Source organism: Lepidochelys kempii, chromosome 4, assembly GCF_965140285.1.
Source record: "Lepidochelys kempii isolate rLepKem1 chromosome 4, rLepKem1.hap1, whole genome shotgun sequence".
In the NCBI taxonomy this organism is placed as follows: domain Eukaryota; kingdom Metazoa; phylum Chordata; order Testudines; family Cheloniidae; genus Lepidochelys; species Lepidochelys kempii.
The window spans coordinates 76,804,158-76,825,656 of NC_136383.1; the positions used below are offsets into that span (position 1 = coordinate 76,804,158).

A 21,499-nucleotide genomic window follows, 5' to 3' on the forward strand; every position below is an offset into this window, starting at 1 on the left:
CTTCTTTTTCATAGAAACCATATATCTATTAACAATGAACCTGTTTTAAAGGTGTGAGTGACAGTAATTGTGACTGTGGCATTGTTACATTACAGGAGAAACCATTAAACCAATTACAGCATCATTCCAAACAGAAAATGTCTGTTATCATGTCATGTGATTATGTGAATACTATTGTCTTAATACTTGCAAAAGTGTTCCAGGAAGAAGTTGTCTGTCATTGCCTCACTGTCTCTATGCTTCTTCTACACTGTTTATTCGACAGTTTGCATTCCCATTTCAAGAATAGTGTCTGAATCATACGTAATCTGTAACATAAAACTGCTGTGTGAAACTGAACAGCATAACAATTGGCTATCATTTTGCATCTCTTATCCACAGTGAAGTGTTTTCAGCTTTCAGTTATTTTCTTTTGTCACATTCTTTAGTACATGGCAACTGCAAATCTGTGTAAAGATTATATCAGAGTTGTTCATGAAATAAATAAACATTTCCAATTATGATGTTGATAATAATAAAAAATCCTGGTCCACTACAGATTTTCCAGTGATATACTTGATAGTCTATTCTTGTTCTTTCATTATAGCATCCTGGGGAGCAAGGAAGTGGTATCCTTGGAATATTCCCAACAAATTTCTTCCCCAAGATTCTCAATGAGAAAGAAGGGTCAATTCTTTGACCCAAATAAGAACTGTTTTTAACTTAAAAGTATGTCTGGGCCAAAATCAAACCATTCAATTGAATTTCAAGACCCTATGGTTGGATTTGAATCTCTGATTCTGATCTTATCTCAGATTTGATCCTACTCTTTTTGTTTCTAAGTGAGAGAGAATCTATTTTCCCATTTGCGTGTAACCAAAATCCTCCAAGGATAGCCCTTCTCATCATGTGGTAACCTCAGGTTTAGGAAGTTCTGAAAGATTAAATATGCTTGCAAATTTCTGCCATTTGCAGTCAAAATCTCTTAAAAACCAATTTGTGATATTTCTGTATCACCTAATCCAAACTCAAACCTAACCATAATTCACCTTTGCACCCAAAAAAAAAGACTTGATCTGGATCTGAATATATCTTCTTATATAAGATGAGTTATTCGTTGAGGGCCTCTGTGCATTGCCACTCGTGGGATATGGTATCACGGGCACTGAACTGTGGAAATGTCTTCAGCAATCATGTTTGTGTAAACTCTTGGTCATCACCTCAACAGCATGTCTCTTCAAGGCAGTTCCACAGCTCAGTGCCAGGACCACCATATCCCATGAATGGGAATCCCAGCATTCAAAGAAAAACAAAGCTTCCTGCAAGTTCTTAGTTTAGCTGAGCTAGCTGATCTACTCCTAGCTGAAATTCCACACTATAACTTTTTCACTGTTAGCCTTATCTAGAGAAGTGTCAACCCAGAGATTTACTGAGCTTTAACACTGAATTTCCATTGAGGAGGTGGTGAGATGTGTGGTGTTGCATGATGATGCTTTCTGTTTTAAGGATTTTTTTGGTTTTGTGTGAATATTTTTTAAGTGTGCCATTTGTTTTGGAGTATTCCTAAAATCTATGAATCCCTTGCATGCAAAACAGGAGAAATCCTCAACAAGGAAACACTACACAATTCCATGTGAGATCTCCCCATCAAGTTTCTGTTTAGAATTGACAATGGAATATAGGAGGTCTGGAGGCAGGCCCATGGTATGGCCAGCAGGTCCATGCACAGAATCGAACACTCAAGGAATGGGGATGGGAATACTATAGGCTACATAAAATACTCCTCTTCATCAGCTTTAATAACAATGAAAACTTGGATGCCAGTCGTTGAGAATTCTGTGCCATCCATATGGGCAATATCCTTTTACACAGGCTTCACTTGCAAGATTTGGGCCTGTGAGTGTAAATACTTCTTTAAAAAGTGTCTAAAGAATTTGTTTTCAAACACGTACCTACCATGCCGTGTTTTAACCCTGAGCCAGTGTTTATAGCTGTATTTAAACACTCTGAAATATAGTATTTACGATGGAAACATTTAACAATCCTTTTCCATAGGAGATAGCAGGCACTGATATAATACTAATGTGACAGCTAAGATTTTAGAGATTTTACATTTTATTTTCTTGATAGAGAGCTGTTATGCAGTCTGAAATCTAGCCAGATTTTTCTGGCCAGTGTCTCCTCATGTTTGTGACAGCAGGAGTTTGCTGACTACCCAAATTATCTTTCCGCAGTTTACCCAGAAATGTTTAGTTTCCTTTTCAAACTAGTCTAAATGGTCATATTCTCAAACAATGAAAACCAGACTGTACTCAATGTGTAAACATCTATATTATAATAAAAGTCATGGATTCAGAATGAATTTACCTTCCAGCAAATGAAATTATATTTCCTATGAAATGTTTGTCATTTACAGTAGCGATCTGACAGTATGTTGGGTCATCTGAAAAATGGAATTGACAGAGTGATGTACTAAATTGAGTTAATATTTGAAAATGCATATACTTTCAAATAAGCACATTTTGGCCATTATGCTATGGTTGTTCTGGATAAAATGTGCTTATTCATAACACTATTCTAGTGAGGTTTGCCTCTCATAAATTTACAAAGATCAATGAACCATATTATATAATCTTTTAGATAGCTTCCTAGATATTCCCTTCTAGTTAAGGCCCCGTGTCCTATTTGGCATATAAGACCTATATTTTGTGCTATGGACCATGACATTCTGCAGCACTACCCCTGCTCACATATTCCTTCTGTCACCTCCCATTTCAGTCTGTTTGAATCAGCGTAGTGATCCTTGTGTAATTTTGTTTTGATACTAAATTTAGTTTATTTTACGCTGTTGCCAAATTTTGAATTGTCAATGTGTTTCAGATTTGTGCGATGACAACTAGTAATAACCTTGAACCATAGAATTGTAAGGGAAAATCTAAAGGTGGTGTTTTTTCCACCTGGGCAAGGGACAGTCAGTGCTTTTAACACTTAGGAGAGCAAGGAATGTGGTTTGGCACCCAGAGGAAGTTTGAGGTATTTGCTAAAGAAGAGGAGATGCATTTGGGCAGTAGCAAAGGTGACTTTTACATTTTTATGGGAGGGAAGAAGTTTGATTTTTTTCTCTGCCTTCCACAGCAATTCCTTGATAGCAACTGGCTGACCACCTACACCTGTTTCTACCACTACACCCAGCAATAGCAAATGAGCACACTTCTGCATTTTTGCTAAACATGATCAGAACATTTGTGTTTAAATTGTTGTCATACTTCAGTTAACAACCCATTAAAACATATGGAAAGAGTTAATGTTTGTCAGAGTTAATGTATCGGGCTGTGTGCTGACTCAGGCACGCATCACATCTTAGTTATATTTGGTTCAAATTTTCAAAGTTAGCATTACAGCCAGAGACTCAATTTTTCTTTTAAGTGGAAACTTAGATTTTTGAGCACTTTTACGCAGCAACTGAAAAAGAATCTGCAATTATATGGTACTTTGTGGCCACATAAGTACATTATTAATAAAACCCAGTATATAGTCCAAACTTTGCAGGGTTTTTCTTTTTGCAGGGTTTTTCATTTTCTTCAGAAAGTGTAACATCACTTTTCATTTATTAATTTATAATGCTAGGAAAAATATTCCCAATATTGGCATCAGAATTTTGGCCCACTCCATTTTAATTCTGTTATGCCTTATTTAAACACTGTCTGTGTGTAAAATGTTCTTGATGAAAGCATTTGTATCTGTGACAGTGCTAAATGATAATATACTTGTCTCCTTGTTTATTCACTAAGCTAATTTTTCCTTCATGATTTTGAAATTTCAGAAATCATAGAATCATAGAATATCAGGGTTGGAAGGGACCCCTGAAGGTCATCTAGTCCAACCCCCTGCTCAAAGCAGGACTAATTCCCAGTTAAATCATCCCAGCCAGGGCTTTGTCAAGCCTGACCTTAAAAACCTCTAAGGAAGGAGATTCTACCACCTCCCTAGGTAACGCACTCCAGTGTTTCACCACCCTCTTAGTGAAAAAGTTTTTCCTAATATCCAATCTAAACCTCCCCCACTGCAACTTGAGACCATTACTCCTCATTCTGTCATCTGCTACCATTGAGAACAGTCTAGAGCCATCCTCTTTGGAACCCCCTTTCAGGTAGTTGAAAGCAGCTATCAAATCCCCCCTCATTCTTCTCTTTTGCAGGCTAAACAATCCCAGCTCCCTCAGCCTCTCCTCATAAGTCATGTGTTCTAGACCCCTAATCATTTTTGTTGCCCTTCGCTGGACCCTCTCCAATTTATCCACATCCTTCTTGTAGTGTGGGGCCCAAAACTGGACACAGTACTCCAGATGAGGCCTCACCAATGTCGAATAGAGGGGAACGATCACGTCCCTCGATCTGCTCGCTATGCCCCTACTTATACAGCCCAAAATGCCATTGGCCTTCTTGGCAACAAGGGCACACTGCTGACTCATATCCAGCTTCTCGCCCACTGTCACCCCTAGGTCCTTTTCCGCAGAACTGCTGCCTAGCCATTCGGTCCCTAGTCTGTAGCGGTGCATTGGATTCTTCCATCCTAAGTGCAGGACCCTGCACTTATCCTTATTGAACCTCAGATTTCTTTTGGCCCAATCCTCCAATTTGTCTAGGTCCTTCTGTATCCTATCCCTCCCCTCCAGCGTATCTACCACTCCTCCCAGTTTAGTATCATCCGCAAATTTGCTGAGAGTGCAATCCACACCATCCTCCAGATCATTTATGAAAATATTGAACAAAACTGGCCCCAGGACCGACCCTTGGGGCACTCCACTTGATACCGGCTGCCAACTAGACATGGAGCCGTTGATCACTACCCGTTGAGCCCGACAATCTAGCCAGCTTTCTACCCACCTTGTAGTGCATTCATCCAGCCCATACTTCCTTAACTTGCTGACAAGAATACTGTGGGAGACCGTGTCAAAAGCTTTGCTAAAGTCAAGAAACAATACATCCACTGCTTTCCCTTCATCCACAGAACCAGTAATCTCATCATAGAAGGCGATTAGATTAGTCAGGCATGACCTTCCCTTGGTGAATCCATGCTGGCTGTTCCTGATCACTTTCCTCTCATGCAAGTGCTTCAGGATTGATTCTTTGAGGACCTGCTCCATGATTTTTCCAGGGACTGAGGTGAGGCTGACTGGCCTGTAGTTCCCAGGATCCTCCTTCTTCCCTTTTTTAAAGATTGACACTACATTAGCCTTTTTCCAGTCATCCGGGACTTCCCCGGTTCGCCACGAGTTTTCAAAGATAATGGCCAAGATAGGAGCAGTTTTAGAGCTGCATAGTTTGTTCAGATGCATTTTCTGCCATAGAGGTAATGATGAAGGTGATCTTATTGATCTGACAGTATCCATGGTTCTCTTCTGATTAGGCTGTAATTTCTCTCACCAGGAGAGAGAGGGATAGAGTGTTTTGACTTGAACATTAAATTCCTCTCTCTAGTCTACTGGGCTGTTTGGACAGTACTGATTCAGTCTCTAAAGCGTTACCAGGTTGTCATTATCATCTTTAGGAATAAAGGCATCTAGGACAATGGATAAGGGACTCACATTAGGACTTTGTTCTAAATTCATTGTTCAGGACTGTTAAATGCACCAGTTTCACCTTCAACTATTTCTATTTTTAGGGCTTAACTGTGCCTGAGAGGTACAAATCTGAGTAAGCAGTGTTGTGAGCTGCACACTTCAGTGGGGAGATACGCTAGGAGAGGTAGTGTATCCTGGAGCCCCAAGAATGCAGGAGAAGTTACACCCTTTCAAGGTCCTCTTCAGGCTAGCACACTGGTGAGCCAGAGAGTGGAATCACAGCATTGTTTCTTCCTAACCTCAGTGAACCTATGTAGCTATTGGGGTTGCTACTGCCCTACACGTGCTAGGAAAGTGTTCAGAAGAGCACTGTTACTGTGTTTTCTGCTACGCAGGATGACAAGGTAGGAAATACCCTTGCATCCTCCCATGCACCCTTGCAGTAACTGCAGTTTGGTGACAAATGTTTTATATTGTTTTCTTTATTGGGATTTCCATCAATTTGGGAGGGGAAAAATTCTCATCTAAGCTATAGGGGCCTTTGTTACAAATGAAAAATACAATTAATCAAAACAAAACCAGAAGCTAGTTAACGAAAATTTGTTTTGAAGCTGTTCAAAACTTCCCACAGGGAGACTGAAATTGCAAAGATCCTTCATATAAAATTTCTTGTGTGTAGGGCGGGGAAGAGAATTCCATTTTCCAGTTAGGACCAAATATGCTAAAAAACTTTGTGAACTTTCAGATAAATCTGCGGATGACCGTCTTATATACAGAGCCCTGTATACGGCTCGAGTAACGACAATACAACCTTTTCTATGTTGTGCTTCCAATGTCCCTCAACTCTGACATGGAGGGGAAAGAAAATGAGAAAGGGATTCAGTTTCTTTGCCTACTCAGTCATTGGCACTTTTCTGAGAATGTGAATGAGAAAACAAAACTAGAATGCTCTTTTAAGGGCTTGTCTATACTTACAGCTAAATGGGCACTGCTACAATCACTAATTCGATGGCAGAGCATTTTTCCATCCACTTCTGCACTCCAGATTCTCAGGAACCATAAAGTAAGTCATCAGGAGAGCATCTTCCATCGACACAGTGCGGTATAGACATCACTGTCAGTCAACTTCAGTTACGTAACTTAGGTCAACTTCTTGCTTTAGTGTAGACCAGCCCTTAGTGTTGTCAGTAGTAGTTATATCCAACGCAAGAGGGCGAGATCATTACATCAATTTTTATATCTGCAGATATAAAACCCCTCTTGTTGTAAGTTAAGTTGCTTCCAGTTTGCTTTATTTTTTAAATAAAGTTACATTAAAAACTTGAACAAAGTCCAGTGGGTATATTTCTGTGTATAAATGCAAGTAGTTTTTCTGCTTATGTTAGCATTCGTTACTGTGTAATGGTCTAGCTGACTGTACAGTCTGTGTCATGGAAATCAAATACAGTCTAAGACTTTTCTTTCTTACAAAGCTGAACACATCTAAATGGAATTTTGGGTCTAGGTTACTCTATGTACAGATAACAAGTCACCCATTTCTCACTTTCAGTGACATGAAGTATACTGCTATACAATCAGTAGATAGGTATAAGCAAATATGATAAGATCTATATGAAAACTTTATTTATACAGTTTATGGTTTCTAGAGAATATGCAAAATGTTCTCTTGATATTTTTTCCCCCAAAATGATCCTGAAAATAAATTACTGTCACAATTTTCAGTGGTGGGTGGTGCTTTCCATATCCAAACGATAGGTCCTTTGCTGATCTGCCTGACTTATTGACCTAATTTTCAAAAGTTAGGCTTCAAGCATATAATATTTCACATTTGTCCTGAATATCTTACTCAATAAGACAATCTTGGTACAATTTATGCTGCTGTGTGTTCTACAGCTGAGATGTCATAATGCACAATGCTGCGGGTAACCTATAATAACTTATTGCCTACCTTATTGTGGGTTACTTTTTGCCTTTAGTTTAATTTTGCTAAACTGTTTCCTCTTGCCTCGAAGGGTTTATTTGCATTTATTTAACACAATACAGACCTAGTCACATTTGTTTCTAATGCCTAATTAAATGTGAAGTAACCTTGACTTTATATTATGCTTTAAATTTAATACTGGTGAACTGTAACCAAAAATGATATTATAGGCTATTAGGTAAGATACGGAAAAATAACCATGTAATTTGTATTATTATTATAACCTTTTACTGCATGTGTTTGAAACACTATTAAGAAAAGAATGTCAATGCCATTACACTTTTGTATACGAACATATATGTAAAAGATAGGTAAAGTTGTAGCCTATACCAGCAATAAACCCATGTGCTTTTGAGTTTGAATGGAAAGATTACAAAAATGATAGACTTTTAGCAGTTAAATCAGTTAAAATTTTTCACAAGCAATTTTAAAAATGATAAATTGAATACAATACTTTTTCTGAGCGCATCAGTGGAATTGACTTCAGATGGGCCACTTACTGCATGCTTTCTTTATTCCCAGTTTCACAGTAGCCACCCACAAAAGCTTTCTGTTAACCCTTATCCTACAGAAATCTTCATAAAGTTCACACAACATGAAACATAGAAAACTAATCCTCAAGGTTTTTATAGACAGAAACAATTTCTCAAGGTGTATTTTGAAGAGATCTACGTAGTGTATTCTACAGATCTGTACAATGCATTTGCTACTTAGCAACCACATTCTCTTTTTACATACAGATATTTTGTCTATATCAACAATTATCCAATACTGAATCTTAAATTGTGCAGCAAATGTCAGATTGAAATTCTGTATATTAATCTCAGAATGTGCTGGAAAGAACATCAAAGGTTAGAGACAAACATGCAAGATTGAAGCAGCTTTGAGGAATTTGTATGAATGTAGACATTGGTATTTTGATTTCAAATAAACTCTTGAAGATTGCACATTTTCCAGTCACAAAGCTCCTTTAAACATATGATCCAGTGTCAATAGGGGATTAACAGTAGAATGTAATCCTGAGCAGAAGAATGTGCGTAGCCAGCTGTCTGAGGTAGTGCGTGCTATTGGTGTGAAACTATAAATATTGCTGCATTTTAAGAAAATTGATGCAGTGATGAAAGTGGCTATTTTAAACAAACAAAGAAAGAAAAAATACCACGGCTTTGATGATTGGGTGGAATCATGGCCCCACTGAAGTCCATAGTAAAACTCTCACTGACTTCATTGGGTCTGGAATTTCGCCGCAGGTCTTCAGCTGGTGCCGAGCTTCACCGATGTATACCATCTGAATACATAACCCTGGATAGTTGTTGTTGTTCATTTCTGCCACATTTGGAACACGTGAAGAGTATTTTTTGTCATTTTAGTGATACAGACTACAGTGTCACAAAAAAATAGCAAGTACTGTTTTCTAGGTAGGTATTAATACTTCCCATTTATGTGTATATTCCAGTTGAAACTAAGCAAACATAGTTAACGGTACACAGAAGCCACATGTACTTTAAATAGGTGATTTAAAAAGCTTTTTAGTTTTTCTCCTCATCCCTAATGTAAATACAACCTTCCTCCCACCCCCCCACCCCCAATACACTGTTGGGAAGATGTTAAAAATAGATAATAGAATTTAAGACTGTTTTTGTATCACTAGCTCCCACAGGTTGTTACAGCGTTTCAAGTAAAATGTGTTAGATTCAGTTCTTCCTGGATGCTGAAATGTAAATATGTTTTGGCAGGAGATATTAATGGATGAATGGAATGTTGGAATGAGCCAGGTGCATTGAGCCGTGCTGACAGAGCACATTTCCCAGATGTAACAAGTATGTTGTTCAGTACTAAAGGAAAGGAAGAAATTACTAAACATTGTGAACCATTCTCTTAAATAGATACTCCTAAATAAATCCTAAATAAAAAAAATGTATGCCACTTTAACATTCAGGAAGGAGTGAATAATGTTATTTCCAGTGTATTATTCTACCAGCCCAAACAAGCAGGTCGACTTGAAGCAGGGGTTGGAGAAGTGAAGGAAAGTAGACTGTCACTCCACCTATATAAAGTGTTTGATGTCCCATTGGTCTCAGAGGTTTCTTAATTCTTGGCTGTGAATTCTGAAGTCCCCAAGTATATCTTGAGGACAAAGCAAAATATTTTTCCTACTTTCATAAGTCTTTTTAAAAACTTTGTTAGGATCTAGGAATACTCAAAAATCAACCATACAATATTTAAACCCATCTATTTCTTTGACTGAAATCAGTAAATGGATAGGAACATTTTGTCAGGAAAAAGTCGCTTAAAAACATTTTTTAAGCTCCAAAATGATTGGATTCATTTTTTTATTTGAAAAATGGGAAATGGTGTGGGCTAGCTTTCATTTTGTCTGAACTGTTTACCTATCAAGTTAGGCTACAAATAAAGTAAGAATGTACAAAATATCTATCCTTCAATGCTTTTCCTTACTTCCCTCATGCTGCCTCTGCATTAGATCTAAATAAAAATGTTCCATATAGTGTGAATACATGGAAATCCTTACAAATATGACGTCAACAATACCAGGAATTCATGTTAAGAAAAAATAAGTACTAATGCTTGTAGTCTCAATTAGGGTGACCAGATGTCCCAATTTGGGGGGCTTTTTTAAATATAGGTTCCTATTACCCCCCCCACACACAGGCCCTGTCCCAATTTTTCACTCTTGTCTGGTCACCCTAGTCTCAAGACATAATAAACATGACAACTCTTTTACAGGAAATAGAGAGGGCCTTACCACTACTATACTTTGTAATTTCCAAGCAGGATATAAATTCCAGTCCTGTGGAGTTGTTAAAGTGCTCTTATTTTAGTTATTATAGGGCATTAGAATAGTAGATGGTTTCTACTTTCTGATAACTCCTGCAGTAAAAGTTTCTCATATCTATTGGAAACTAACTGCTCATTAAAGTACAGTTGAAGAGTTCTTATTAGAACAGGGTGACTTTTATTACCTATTCCTTTAATAAAATATTTATTTTACTTAGGTTTTCATTCATTTGGGGAGGATACTGAAGTTTTGACCCTGTGGTCTTTGTCATCATAAATGTCCTTACATAGATTCAATACGTTGCTTGAAAAAATATTAAAAGGAGTGGGAAGCTGGGAGAGTTGTTAAAAGGGAGACTCAGTCTGTGATTTGTCCTCACCCTTTTTTATGTGTTAGAATAAAGCTCTGCTGAATCAGTTAAAATGAATCTAGCTTTTACCCTTGTAACCCTTTAATTGTCGTAACAGGTCCATTGAAAATCTTATAAAAGGAGTGCACAAGACTGAATCTTGAAAGTAATGGGAATCTGTGAAATGGAAGGAAATAACAGACTGAAAATCCACCACTACCAATGATTAAATACATATTTATCTCAACTCTAATTAACCAAAACGCAGTTATCTGCAAGTTTGGGTGCTTCCTTCAAAACTTGCCTTCAGCACATACATCTGTGTTTAAAACATTGCATACAGAAATGTTTAAGCCTGCAGAGTTTTCCTCAGATATTCCTCAGAAGAAAGCCCTGCATGGGAGAGTTTCTGTCCTGTGGAGCTTATAGACTCTATAGGATCCTTTGCTCATGGGATGAAATGTAATAGTACAGAGTGCAAGGTCATGCACCAAGGGTCTAATAATAAGAATGTCTGCTTTAAGCTGGAGCTCATCAGTTGAAAGCAACAGAGGAAGAAAGAGATCTGAGTGTGATCCAGCTGCAAAAAAGGCAAATGAGACTCTCGGATGTGTCAGGTGAGGCATTTCAGGTCAAGATAGAGAAGCATTAATGTAAGACCTCATTTGGAATACAGTGTGTGATTCCTGTCACCCATGTTCAAGAAAGATTAATTCAAATTGGAACAGGTGCAGAAAGAGCTGCTAAGATGCTCAAGGAAGTGGAGGGCATATTTTATGGGAGGAGACTAAATGAGCTTGTGTTGTTTAGCCTGGCAACACAAAGGCTGAGAGAGGATATGATTGTTCTGTATCAATACATCGGGGTAAGGTATAAATACCAGGGAGGGTGAAGAGCTATTTAAGCTTAAGGACAATGCTGGCACAGGAAAAATGGGCATCTGACCAGAATTAAATTCAGGCTGGAAATTAGAAGATATCAGAGGAGTGAGGTTCTGGAACAACATCCTAAGAGGAGTTGTGAGGGCAAACAACTTAACTAGTTTTAAGAAAGAGATGGACAAATTTATGAGTGGGATTGCATGATGGTATTGCTTGTTAGGTTGGGGGACAGCACTTGGCAGACCTTGGAGTCCCTTTTGTTTTATGGCTTATGTTCCTAAAATTTCATGCTTCAGTTGGTCACCTGCAGGGGTTAGGAAGGGATTTTTTGTCCCCTAGTCTGAAGCGTCACAGATGGCCGCATATGGAGTTGGGACTTTTGATGGGATGGGTTTCTGTTCTGACGTAGCACTGCTCATTCTCTGTCTTGGGTATTTAGCTGGCTTGTTCTTGCTTATATGCTCAGTGTCCAATGGATGGCCATATGAAGGATCAAAAAGGAATTTCTCCCCAAGTCAGGTTGGCAATGATTTGGGAGGTTGGTTTGGGGTTTTTGTTTTTGTTTTGCCTTCCTCTGCAGCATGTGGGTGAGGGTCACTTGCCAGGATCATCTGGGTATATCTCACTTAATTCCCTGTCATTGCAAGGGCTCAGTCACTAGTGCACCTTGGTCCCTTCTATTTTCTGTATCTCCTGAGGATTGTAATACTTTGATCCAGTTTTGGTTGCTAGGGTTAGTGTGCGGGTGGTGGGTGTTATCAGTGGCCTGTTTTATACAGAAGATCAGGCTAGATGGAAGTGGTGATCCCTTCTGGCCTTAAACTCTGATTCTAGTTTATTCACAATTCATTTATGTGATTGAAACTCATGGTCCTCAGGTAAATGAGTTTCAGATCAGTATGGTTATACTGTACTTGTAAATAACTATATTATATTGGCTAGATGAATGTCCTAATATCCTTTTCCAAAAACTGGGATTGTTGGTCAAATTTGTTGCCAGTTGTGTTGGTAACCTACAGATTGCCTGTTGGCTTATCACAGGAATAAGTTACTGATATGTTTTCTGTGTCTCTGGACATTATCTTATATTGTCTTGGATCGTAAGGAATTTGCCAGCTTTAATACAAGAGAGTAAGTTTTGATTACAACTAACTCATAAGGAATAGGCACAAATGGTTAAAGATAAAGTATAATAGTGGCGCATCTAGAACTGTTGAGGAATAAAGAATGAAAACAAAATTTTCCCCTAATACAGGTAAAAATGCTTCAGTTGGACCTTCCTAATGCCACATGGAGAATTGGAGATTGTTGAATGTTACAATATGCCACATACTTTCCTGGTCAGGTCTCAGCAATTGGTTATTTATTAAAGACTATGGATGGGGTAGGCCCATTACTCAATGAGGGGGAAAGGCAGTAACAGAAAATGTGGAAACAGCAGAAGTGCTAAATGACTTTTGTTTCAGTTTTCACCAAAAAGGTTAGTAGCAATTGGACATCTAACACGGTGAATGCCAGTGAAAATGAGGTAGGATCAGAGGCTAAAATAGGGAAAGAACAAGTTAAAAATTACTTAGACAAGTTAGATGTCTTCAAATCACCAGGGCCTGATGAAATACAGTACTGGATGAAGGATGAAGTACTCCATGCTTATGAGGCCTCAACTGGAGTGTTGTATCCAGTTCTGGATGCCACATTTTAGGAAAGATGTGCCCAAATTGGAGAAAGTCCAGAGAAGAGCAACAAAAATTATTAAAGTTCTAGAAAGCATGACCTATGAGAGAAGGTTGAAAAAAATGTTTGTTTAGTCTGGAGAAGAGAAGACTGAAAGGAGACATAACAGATTTCAAATACATAAAAGGTTGTTTCAAGAAGGGGGGAAGTGAATTATTCTCCTTAACCTCTGAGGATAGTACAAGAAGCAACGTGCTTTAATTGTAGCAAGGGCGGTTTAGGTTGGACATTAGGAAAAACTTCCTACTTGTCAAGGAAGATAAGCACTGGTATAAATTGCCTACGGCGGCTGTGGAATTTCCATCATTGAAGATTTTTAAGAGCAAGTTAGACAAACACCTCTCAGGAATGATCTATATAATATTTAGTTCCGCAATGAGTGCAGGGACTGGACTAGATGACCTCTTCAGGTCCCTTTCAGTCCTGTGATTCTATGATTCTAATGCAAACATGGAGGAGGAGGTTTCCACTTACCACAAGATGATGAATACAAATAATAGAGGCTGGAAATATTTGAGAAGGCTTCGACAAATCCATAGAACATTTTTCTTTGTTTCATACACAGAGTACCAGATGAGGGACCTCCTTGGAGTCTACTCAGCCAGGGTTAGTGGGGAAGAAGAGACACTTACATCTATTAACATTCTTCCCCCAAAAGGCAAACATTTTAATTTGTTGGTTATTTTAATTAAGAAAGTAGTTTAACAGATTTTGGACTTTGTCCTTATTTGTGCCGAAATTCATGATGCCAGAAAAGAGAGAGATTAAGGACACACATTTTAAAACATGCACATTACAAATATAAAATTTGAGTAGTAATAAGTTATATCAGTGTTATCTGATCCCTGGGGTACAACCTGGAACTAGGGTACCATTGTGTCCCCTTAACTCTCCAGCTTGGGCTGTTTCTTATAATGCTTTGCTAGTGACAAGCCGCAAACCCCTCCAGGCCCTGTTATCAATCATCACAACAGCATGTGGAGTCCCACACCCAGGTAGATTGCATGAGTGTTCCATGAGCTACTCACAAATCACACAGAGAGAGGCACCAGCCAATTTCCCCCCAGCTCTAAGCCTTGCACCCAAGAACTGTATCATCTTGCCCCGGTCAGAAGCCTGACCAGTGTAAGTCAGTTACTCAATTTGTCTCTCCCTTGATGTGGAGAAGACACACACGCAAGTCTTCATAAACTCAGCTGAGATTTTCTAAGCACTTCCAAGATTCAAGTTTTAGTTAAAATATAAAACAGATTTATTAACGGCAGAAAAATAGGTTTTAAGTGATTATATGTGGTAGGTATAAAAGGTCATAGATAGTTACCAAAGAAAATAAAAGGTAAGTGCACAGTCTAAATTTTAAACCTTATTAGACTAGGCATTAATTGGGTCAAGCAGTTTTCTCACTCCACTGGATGTTATAGTTCTTAATACACAGGCTTCCCTTTTAGCCTGGGATCAGACTCCTCAGTTAAAATCTTTATCTTTCCAGCAGTCTTGTTGTTTCCAGCAGTCTTGTTGTTCCCATAGGTAGGGGAACAGAGAGGCCAAGCTACAGTGCCACTGTCCCTTATTGTATACCCTCGGTCCATGTGCCTGGAAAATACCAGCCCAGATATGTCCTGTGGGCTTTGCTGAGTCACACAGTTGAGCAGTCCCTCTGGTCTTATGCAGTTGAGCCATAGAGTTGAGCAGTCCCTATTGTATGGTGCTTGTGCAACTGTCATTGAATTGTAAATACCTTGATTGCAACTCCCCTGTTGATTAATGGTCACTTCCTGGGAGTGGTTCGCCATCTTTGTATGTCACTAGCAAACTTACAACATAATTCAATAAACATACAGCAAAATATCATAATTTGATACACACGAATGATATACATATTTTGACAGAACAATAGGTTTCAGCAGATCATGACCTTTCATAAGATATCAGACATGTCATGCTTTGTATGAAATATATCATAATTCTATGACAGGGAGAATATGGAGGTTTCAGGGTCCTGCTTTGAGATACAGGGTACCACAATCAGTTTTTAAAATGTCATATTTTCAATGAATGAACATTCTCATGTATACTTCATTTGGCATATGTGTAGTACAGAGCCTGAAGATTCTGCACAATTTTATTAGTAGTACTGTGTATCCAGAGAATGTAATTTGGGATTTTAATGGAATTTGTTTTACATCAAATAAGTATCCAAAGTAGAGCCAGTAAAGCTTACTTTGTTTGAATACAATGAATAATATAACTTATATGAATGAGAATTCTGTTATTGTATTTCCATTTTTATACAGATATTAAAATTAAAGCAGAAAATATGAACTGAAGAATCTTTGCCACTTGGTCTATGCTAGTTTTCTTAATTCTCTGTCCAGTTGAATTGTTGAGAGAATGACCCATCTCAGTTCCAGACAGGTTGCTGCTTTTACACCCACCCTTTTTAGTTGAAATTCTGAGGGTCAGATTAACTAAGTAATTAGATAAATTAATGGAGGATAGGCCCATCAATAGCTATTAGCCAAGATGGTCAGGGATGCATCCCCATGCTCAGTGTGTCCCTAAACCTCTGTCAGAAGCTGGGACTGAAGAAGGGATGGATCACTCAAAATTTCCCTGTTCAGTTCATTCCCTCTGAAGTGTCTGGCCACTGTCAGAGACATGATACTGGGCTAGATGGACTATTGGTCTCACCCAGTATGGGCATTCTTCTTTTCTAAGTCAGGGGTGGGCAAACTACAGCCCGCAGGCCGGATCTGGCCCATCAGGGGTTTGGACTGCAGGATTGCCACCCCTATGGCGCCACGGAGCTAAGGCAGGCTCCCTGCCTGCCCTGGCCCTGCACCGCTCCCAGAAGCGGCTGACACAACGTCCCTGCGGGGGGGAAGCAGAGGGCTCCTTGCTGCCCTCGCCTGCAGACACCGCCCCCTGCAGCTCCCATTGGCTGGGAACAGGGAACTGCTGGCAATGGGAGCTTCAGGGGAGGAACCCACAGGCGAGGGCAGTGTGTGGAGCCCTCTGCCCCTCTGACCCTCAGGGCCACAGAGATGTGGTGCCGGCTGCTTCCAGGACCCCTCCTGCACCCCACACCACAACCCCCTGCCCTGAGCTCCCTGCCAAACCCTTCCTGCAGCCCAAACCTCCTGCCCTGAGCCACCTACTGCACCCTGCACCTCTTCTGCTCCCCAACCCCCTGCCACACCCTAACCCCCTGCCCTGAGCCCAATTTTAAATGAGTCCAAGTTTTGCCATTTTATCCTTGTATGTGTTGTCTGTGAACAAAAAAAGTCACTAAATTTAGACTTGTCTGACTTGCCTTTTTTTTAACAAAAAGGTAGGTGAAGGCAGTAACAGAATAAGATGCTCTAATAGAGAAAATAATACAGCACTCAGCCATTGGCTTTTGTTTTATATTTTCCCTTTCTGGTCTATAAATACATTTCTTATTGTTATTCATGATTATGTTGTTTAACTTCTTCTATTTTATTATACAATACAGGTCTTTCTTTGGTGCCAGATGGCATTTTCCCAGCCAATACAGTAGCTAAGAACCCCAAATTAAGAAAGTATAAAGATATGGCATTTGCAATATATTCAGACGTGTCTTTGAATAAGAAGAGTTGCTTCTCTTTTCTGGTCAAGTCAGTTTATTAATAATAATGTTGAAAAGAATCAGTCCAGAATTAAAAAGACATTCTGGCACATCACAAATTGGACCAGATGAGACAAAATGGAGACGTATCACATGTACTTTACACTGTCTACATTCTCAGCTGGTTAATTTGTTAGTCACTGTTGTATTGAACCCGTGTCCTGGAGTGGCATTAGGAGTAGTTGTGCTGTTAGAGGTGCCGTGATTCAGATGAGACCTATAACTGAGGACTTTGCCCCTGTGGTCATTAAAGAAAAACGTCAATGATTTTCAACGTTCTGGAATCTTTTAATCTTGTTTTAAAAAAAACAACCAAACTGGCAGTTAAACAAATTATATTTAACATGAAAGAAACACAAAAAGAACCTGATGCCTGCCATTTCGTGCAGTGAGTTTCTTTTGATCCTGCTGTATGTCACTTTCTGTCTTCCATGATCATGCAAAGCAGGGAACTTTGAAAGGAAACCATTGGTGCTCCCTATTTACATGTATCTGCCAACTAGCCAATTAACACCTTATTGGAGTCAAACCAAAACCTATTGTTTATATAGAATTGTTGAAATAACAAAAAGAAAAGGAGTACTTGTGGCACCTTAGAGACTAACCAATTTATGCGTCCGATGAAGTGAGTTGTAGCTCACGAAAGCTTACGCTCAAATAAACACTGGCTGTTTACCGTTAATTGATTGAAGCATCTCGTCCTCAGGGCCAGGCCTATTTTGCGAGCTGATTAGGGTATGTATAGCCCATGGCAGTGAGTATCCCAAAATGGGTCCGGGGGGCTTGTACTAGCATTCTAAAAATAGCTGTGTAGACAGCACTTTCAAGTTGTGGCTTGGGCTCTGAAGCCCACCCCCTTCCCAAGTCTTCAGAGACTGAGCTCCAGGCCCAGACACATCTACCCAGCTATTGGTAGCATGAGCCTGAGTCTGTCTATCCAGGCTGGGAGCTCACATCTGCAGGCTGTGTGGATGGGCCATTAGATTTACTGCAGCAATCCTGGTATGAGCATGTATTTGATCTCTTGCTTCTAGCAACAGACTGTGGAGCAGTTCTGTTTCACCAGAGCTCCTTCCAGCTCTTCCCTCTCGTACTCTAACTAGTGTGATCTAATTGCAGTCTTTTCCATGGGTGGGACTTTTTCCTATGTGCTGTATGAGCTCTCTGTCCTGTACAATATACACACTCCATGAGAAAGATCTAATATGGCCTCTACAGGATCAATGCTTTTTAACTTAACTATTAAAGTGAGACTAGGCTCCTACAAAGTCTTGCCTAATTCCAAATTCCCTTTCATATGTCTTGTAGACTATGTATTTGCACAGATCACATTCCAGACACAACACCTGTCTGTTAAATTCAAGATTTTTTTTCAACGTTCGTTGCGCACATGGTTGGAGCCCACAGAATTTTGACTAAAATATTGAGTGAAAAATTCCACTCAGCTAAGTATGTGTGCATATCTAATTCTAGTGGAACACTGGGAGATCTTCATTATTAAAAACAAACACTTCATAATGTGAGCAAAAAAAACCCACCCAGCATGCGTGGTCTGAAGTGTGCCTTTTAAATGGTTACAACATTTAATGATGAATGTTTAAACACAAAAAACAATATAAACCCCAAGATAATATAACCAGGGTTGTTCTTGTGACGCTGAAGTTCTCTGTCCTGGCAGATGCACCCCCTTCTCTTTCTTCCCTCAAAGGAGCTCTGTCTCCTTATAAGACGCTGATTAACTCTCATGCAGGAAGGTGGTCCATGGTTTCTCACAGTTAACCTCAGCACAAGGAGCGATTCCAGATGAGAGTCAGAAACACCAGTCTTAGGGGGAAACCTCTGCTGGGATTAAACTCCAAAATCTCCATGGGGATTGTCTGTTTTCAGTAGGACTGACTACTCAGGGCTTCATGGGGGAGGGATCTATCATCTCTGCAATGAAACATAGGTGGGAAAGGGTCACCAGAGGACCTGTCTAACCCCATCCCAAATTCATTGGGCCAGATTCTGTTTTCCTCCTCTGCTTCACTAGGTAACAAGGGCCAGGGGGTATTAAAAGAACCTTTGTACTCCCAAATTCTGACAGTGACCTCTAATGCAATTCGTCATCCAGCACTAGCTCAGTACTGGCCAGAGTTACTTCCAGAGAATTTAAAAAATAGACAATTGATTCATCAGATGCTTTTCAATAGAAATAATTTTTAGGAAAATTATCTTTGAGGTGGATGTTATATGAACAGAAAAGAGGCTAAATTCATATAATAAATTATTATTTGTGACTTTACTCATCTTTAGTGTGTATGACAGTTATAAACATGCAGACATGCACATGCATGTACTTGAGGAAGTATGAAACTGCAAGCAACCCTTAGCAGAAGAGAGACAATAGAAAGACAGCTCTTTTTTGCAAAAAGAAAAGGAGTACTTGTGGCACCTTAGAGACTAACCAATTTATTTGAGCACGAGCTTTCACTAAAGCTTATGCTCAAATAAATTGGTTAGTCTCTAAGGCGCCACAAGTACTCCTTTTCTTTTTGCAAATACAGACTAACACGGCTGTTACTCTGAAACAGCTCTTTTTCTTTTCTTGTTTCAGTTCCTTAGAAGTACAATGAACCAGTTACTCAGCTCTTTGCCCTTGTAGACTGTATTTAAACTGTCTGCATTGACAACCTCCCATAGGCAGTCCTGTTAAAGTTGATGCTGCCAAGTAAACAGCTGTTTGGATGGTTTTTAATGGAGATCTCACCCAATTACTAACAAGAAGCTGTCTGCTAGAGTGCTGAAAGCTGTTCTGGTGCTTGACTCTGAACTTATTTAATCTGTTTCACAGAGCATAAGGGACAGCAAAAAGTACTTTTATTCTACCCCTTAGAGGAGCAATTTTTCTAATGCACAATGCGGTCAATTTTTCATGTCTGCATACACACATATGCTTTATTGCAATTAATGGAAAGGCAAAGGATTGTTTAGTCAACTTTGAAGAAGTCTGTGTACTTTGATTTGTCTAGAATATTTTATATAAATCAGAAGTGTGGTAGTACTTCAGTTGCAAATAAATGTGTTGCCTTGAAGTGCCTATGTCAGTAAAGTAAGTCAGATAGCACAAAAATCGTAATGCTTTAACTGTTTTTATAGTATTTATGGTTTGTGATGTACAGCCAGTATTATCTACAGTAAACAACAATTTTCAATCAGTGTTTAAATAAAAATAGTTGATGTTAAAAGGAATCAATATATACTGATTTTTAGTACCTGCCCAGGGGCTGTTGCTCCTCGTTAATGATCAAAAATGCCAACCCATATCCATCACTGTAGTTTTTTCTCTTCCTAGTTAGAAAAGTGGGAAATATGATTTAGAAACGTGTTATGAGGTTTGGGTTTCTTTTATTTGTAATGCAGGCTTCTCCTATTGACTTGAGCCTGCTTTTACTGAAGTTAAACGGAATTCACTACACGTATGCTTGAACTCGCTCTTGCTCTCTCTCAAACACACACACACACAATGTATGTACGTACGTACATACATGTGTGTGTATGTATGTAAGTGTATATATGTGTGTGTGTGAATGAATGAGCAGAGTTACCTGAATATGTATTGATTGCTTATGATTTGGGGGGAAAAAATAGTACTCTAAGAAATAACTTTGTTCCTCAGTCTTTAAGATAAAAAAAAAAAAGAGGCATTTCAAAAGTTGATTCTCAGAATGTGACCATTTGGATTCCATATCATTTATACAGTGTAAGTGTAATTTTATTGTTAATACTGTGTCAGTGTTAGGCCCTACCACCTGGATTTGTGGGTGAAAAAGTCCTTCTAGAAATCATGGGAGGACAGCCTGCAACCACCACTCCTCCAAGGAAAATGCAGTCTATTATAGCAGCCCTGAAAGTAATGAGGGTATTTAAGATATGTGTAAAACTAGGGTGCTCAGGTGCACCCTTCCCTGCAAATTAATCCCCTCCTGCAAGCTTATCACATTTACAGACTCAGGATGGTAGAAGTGAATCAATCTTCAAATGTGGGGCAGTTTTTACTCTTTACAGTCTTTACTCTTCCCCTCCCTTCCTCTCCCCTTCGAGCCGGGCTTCCTGATACTGCTAACCAGCCTTAAGGATTGCTGTTTTGTTCAATATACATCATTTAAAGAAACACATTGAAACATTAAATATAAACACCTCCCAAATAAAGAGGTTCCATTGTCATGTCTGTCACCCTGAAAGAATTTGGCTTTGTTACTTAGGGGCTACCATTTCAAATATTTTGCCAGTGTTATACAGGAGGTCAGACATCATCTGGCTTTACAATCAGTGAATGTATTTTTCAGAAAAGCCCAAAGAGTGAGGTGTTGTCTGGCTTCTCTCAGAACAGCCCTAATCTGGGGTGGCTTCCCCTTCTTGTCTGGGCCCTGTTTTATCTGGCCCTGCCCAAGGCACACTTCAGTTTGAAACAGCTTCTTCATAAGGAACTGGACCACTCCAACTCTGATCTATTTTCTATAAATGGCACCAATAATTTCCTAAGGAGACTTAACTCCATCTAATAATTTTACAAGATAATTCTGC

General features: G+C 39.2%; 1 protein-coding gene across 22 annotated transcripts in view; it reads left to right on the forward strand.

Moving 5' to 3' along the window:
- The window catches only part of TENM3 (teneurin transmembrane protein 3), a 2,191,633-nt gene that overhangs the window by 844,634 nt on the left and 1,325,500 nt on the right, over window positions 1-21,499 (forward strand). The gene's annotated exons all lie outside the window — the stretch shown is intronic.